The following is a 5,000-nucleotide window of genomic DNA, read 5'->3' on the forward strand; positions in this document are numbered from 1 at the left end:
ACAAATCAGTAACCACTGACACTTAGAATATTTTTGAAGCAGTACAAATCAGTAACCAGCGACACTTAGAATATTTTTGGAGCAGTACAAATCAGTAACCACTGACACTTAGAATATTTTTGAGTCAGTACAAATCAGTAACCAGCGACACTTAGAATATTTTTCAGTCAGTACAAATCAGTAACCAGCGACACTTAGAATATTTTTGAGTCAGTACAAATCAGTAACCAGTGACACTTAGAATATTTTTGGAGCAGTACAAATCAGTAACCAGCGACACTTAGAATATTTTTGAAGCAGTACAAATCAGTAACCAAGTGCATTTTTGAATTGGTTACTGATTTCTCCGTTGAAGTTGGGGCTGCGGTTGGCTTCAGTTAGTGGTGGGGGCTTAATTTTCGCCGAGGGGAGCGTGTCCCGGTAGTGTCTCCGAGGAAGTGGTACCTATTGAAGGGGGTGTTTCTGAATTTGGGCCCTTTTTGAGTGGCATTGCCGGATGGTTTTGTGTTGAAGGCTTCCAAATCGGGTAGCTCAGCCGGATTTGACCCGGCGGTTCTACCGACTGTCACGCCTTCGAGGGGGGACTGTTGTCTAAGTTCAGGCCGAATTTGGTGAATTTCCTAAGTCGGGAAGTGGTCCAACGGGTTTGGGAGTGAACCTAACTGCTCATACCAACTTTGAGGCTTTGGGGCCGGGTAGCACAGTCGGATTTGACCCGGCGGTTCTGCCGAATGCCTGGCCTTCGAGGGGGGCCTGCCCTCTGAGTTCAGGCCGAATTTGGTGATTTTCCTAAGTCGGGAAGTGGTCCAAACGGGGATGGGAGTGAACCTGACAGCTCATACCGACTTTGGGGCTTCCAAGCCGGTAGCTCAACCGGATTTGATCCGGCGGTTCTAGCGACTGCCACGGCTTCGAGGGGGGACTGTTGTCTAAGTTCAGGCCGAATTTGGTGAATTTCCCGAGTCGGGAAGTGGTCCAAACGGGGATGGGAGTGAACCTGACAGCTCTTACCGACATTGAGGCTTCGGGGCCGGGTAGCTCAGTCGGATTTGACCCGGCGATTCTGCCGACTTCCACGCCTTCGAGCGGGGACTCTCCTCTAAGTTCAGGCCGAATTTGGTGAATTTCCTAAGTCGGGAAGTGGTCCAAACGGGGATGGGAGTGAACCTAACTGCTCATACCAACTTTGAGGCTTTGGGGCCGGGTAGCACAGTCGGATTTGACCCGGCGGTTCTGCCGAATGCCTGGCCTTCGAGGGGGGCCTGCCCTCTGAGTTCAGGCCGAATTTGGTGATTTTCCTAAGTCGGGAAGTGGTCCAAACGGGGATGGGAGTGAACCTGACAGCTCATACCGACTTTGGGGCTTCCAAGCCGGGTAGCTCAACCGGATTTGATCCGGCGGTTCTAGCGACTGCCACGGCTTCGAGGGGGGACTGTTGTCTAAGTTCAGGCCGAATTTGGTGAATTTCCCGAGTCGGGAAGTGGTCCAAACGGGGATGGGAGTGAACCTGACAGCTCTTACCGACATTGAGGCTTCGGGCCGGGTAGCTCAGTCGGATTTGACCCGGCGATTCTGCCGACTTCCACGCCTTCGAGCGGGGACTCTCCTCTAAGTTCAGGCCGAATTTGGTGAATTTCCTAAGTCGGGAAGTGGTCCAAACGGGGATGGGAGTGAACCTGACAGCTCTTACCGACTTTGGGGCTTCCAAGCCGGGTAGCTCAACCGGATTTGATCCGGCGGTTCTAGCGACTGTCACGCCTTCGAGGGGGGACTGTTGTATAAGTTCAGGCCGAATTTGGTGAATTTCCCGAGTCGGGAAGTGGTCCAAACGGGGATGGGAGTGAACCTGACAGCTCTTACCGACTTTGGGGCTTCCAAGCCGGGTAGCTCAACCGGATTTGATCCGGCGGTTCTGCCGACTGTCACGCCTTCGAGGGGGGACTGTTGTATAAGTTCAGGCCGAATTTGGTGAATTTCCCGAGTCGGGAAGTGGTCCAAACGGGGATGGGAGTGAACCTGACAGCTCTTACCGACTTTGAGGCTTCGGGGCCGGGTAGCTCAGCCGGATTTGATCCGGCGGTTCTGCCGACTGTCACGCCTTCGAGGGGGGACTGTCCTCTGAGTTCAGGCCGAATTTGGTGAATTTCCCGAGTCGGGAAGTGGTCCAAACGGGGATGGGAGTGAACCTGACAGCTCATACCGACTTTGAGGCTTCCAAGCCGGGTAGCTCAGCCGGATTTGACCCGGCGATTCTGCCGACTTCCACGCCTTCGAGGGGGACTGCCCTCTGAGTTCAGGCCGAATTTGGTGCATTTCCCGAGTCGGGAAGTGGTCTCTGTCACAACGGGGGCAAGTGTCTGAAGAGGTAAAGTGAGTAACCAGCACAGCTTAGGGAAGGGTTCCAAAGTTCTCAACAATGTGAATTCGGTTACCAGGAAAGCTTAGGAAAGTTGCCTGACTGTCCCAAACGAATGAACTGCAAAACTTAGGGAACATGCCCGAAGATGCTTAAAAGTGTGAAATCAGTAAGCAGGAAAGCATAGGAAAGTGCCTGAAAGTGCTAAATGAGTAACATGAAAAACGTAGAAAAATGCCCGAAAATGTTTAAAAGTGTGAACTCAGTAACCAGCAAAACTTAGTAAAACGTTGGAAAAGCAGAAATGAGTAACCAGAAAAACTTAGAAAAATGTTTGAAAATGAGAAATGAGTAACCAGAAAAACTTAGAAAAATGTTTGAAAATGAGAAATGAGTAACCAAGAAAACTTAGAAAAATGCCCAAAAAGAAGAAATCAGTAACCAGAAAAACTTAGAAAAATGTTTGAAAATGAGAAATGAGTAACCAGAAAAACTTAGAAAAATGTTTGAAAATGAGAAATGAGTAACCAAGAAAACTTAGAAAAATGCCCAAAAAGAAGAAATCAGTAACCAGAAAAACTTAGAAAAATGTTTGAAAATGAGAAATGAGTAACCAAGAAAACTTAGAAAAATGTTTGAAAATGAGAAATGAGTAACCAAGAAAACTTAGAAAAATGCCCAAAAAGAAGAAATCAGTAACCAGAAAAACTTAGAAAAATGTTTGAAAATGAGAAATGAGTAACCAAGAAAACTTAGAAAAATGCCCAAAAAGAAGAAATCAGTAACCAGAAAAACTTAGAAAAATGTTTGAAAATGAGAAATGAGTAACCAGAAAAACTTAGAAAAATGTTTGAAAATGAGAAATGAGTAACCAAGAAAACTTAGAAAAATGCCCAAAAAGAAGAAATCAGTAACCAGAAAAACTTAGAAAAATGTTTGAAAATGAGAAATGAGTAACCAAGAAAACTTAGAAAAATGCCCGAAAAGAAGAAATCAGTAACCAGAAAAACTTAGAAAAATTTTCGGCCAAGTGTGAAAAATATTCTAAGTGTCAGCGGAGGAAAATGCCGAAGCATCGGGAAAGATTCAAAAACTCATGCCGAACATGAGTTCCGAAGTGCCGGAGGAACTGGGCGAATTGAGCCCGGCGGTTGGCCAGATGTCGTTTTGAGTCTGCAGCCCGAAAACTTTAACTTTGTCTGCCGCGGAAGTCTGGACCGGGAAAAATCCAAACGGTTTTGCCGGGTTCGAGTTCCAGAGCGAAGCAGTCGAATTTGAAATTCAGACCCATTCAGTGCCACTTGACATTGTGACACAGTGAGGTTGGCGGGGTACCCGGAGATTTCTGGGAACACGATTTTTAGAACAAAATGGCGGCGCGGGACCACTTTGAAAGGCATCCGAAAAACGGTTCCGCGGGCAGAGCACTTGAATGACAGGCCTGTGTGCATGCCCAAGAGCTCTCGGAAGTCTAATTTTTGACACTTTGTCAAATTTTCGACAGACTTACCCAACTCTTGCTGCCTGTTCTAAGAATCAGTCAGAGGCCTGTGCGGCGGTCTCTTGACACTTTGGAGGGCGGGGCAAACCCCACGTTGACTCCGGCCGTCCCTCCAAAAGGCACTTGCTATTGGGGGAAAGGATTGCAAGTAGCCTGGTTCCCGTGGGAGCGGCCAGGAAGGGTGCAGGCTGGCCCTTGCCTGAGCATTCCCAAAACCCTCTTCCGCTGAGAGCAGACCTCGCACGCCGCACTACCGGCTCTGGGAGTGGTTGGCCGCTATTGTACATAGTCCGGTCCTTCCTCTGCCACCCGGCAAGTGCGATGGCTCTGCCGCCCTGCGGTGCTCGTCACCCAGGTTTGGGGAACACGATACTTAGAACATGTTGGCGGCTCGGGACCTGCAGGCGAAAGGGGCCCCGTGGTGCTGAGCACATCGACCTCGGGTCTCAGTGCAAGCCGGAGAGTTCGCGGAAGTCTTAAAAGATTTTGACATCTGCTCAAATCTTTGACAGGCTTGCCTGACTCTTTCCGTCCGTTCTAAGAATCAGTCGGAGGCCGGGGCGGGGACGGTCTCTTGACACACGGAGGGTTGGCTTCCCTCCTCAGGTGTTTGTGTCGAAAATGAAGGCGAGAGATGCAAGCGTCCTGGTTCCCCTGGGTGCTGCCAGCAAGGGTGCAGGCTGACCCTTGCCTGAGCACTCCCAAAAGCCTCTTAAGCTGAGAGCAGGCGCCGCACTACCGGCTCTGGGAGTCGTTGGCCGCTATTGTACATAGTCCGGTCCTTCCTCTGCCACCCGGCAAGTGCGATGGCTCTGCCTCCCTGCGGTGCTCGTCACCCAGGTTTGGGGAACACGATACTTAGAACATGTTGGCGGCTCGGGACCTGCAGGCGAAGGGGGCCCCGTGGTGCTGAGCACATCGACCTCGCGTCTCAGTGCAAGCCGGAGAGTTCGCGGAAGTCTTAACAGGCTTGCCTGACTCTTTCCGTCCGTTCTAAGAATCAGTCGGAGGCCGGGGCGGGGACGGTCTCTTGACACACGGAGGGTTGGCTTCCCTCCTCAGGCGTTTGTGTCGAAAATGAAGGCGAGAGATGCAAGCGTCCTGGTTCCCCTGGGTGCTGCCAGCAAGGGTGCAGGCTGACCC

The sequence above is a fragment of the Hemiscyllium ocellatum genome (assembly GCF_020745735.1).
Source record: "Hemiscyllium ocellatum isolate sHemOce1 chromosome 15 unlocalized genomic scaffold, sHemOce1.pat.X.cur. SUPER_15_unloc_4, whole genome shotgun sequence".
Classification (NCBI taxonomy): Eukaryota; Metazoa; Chordata; class Chondrichthyes; order Orectolobiformes; family Hemiscylliidae; genus Hemiscyllium; species Hemiscyllium ocellatum.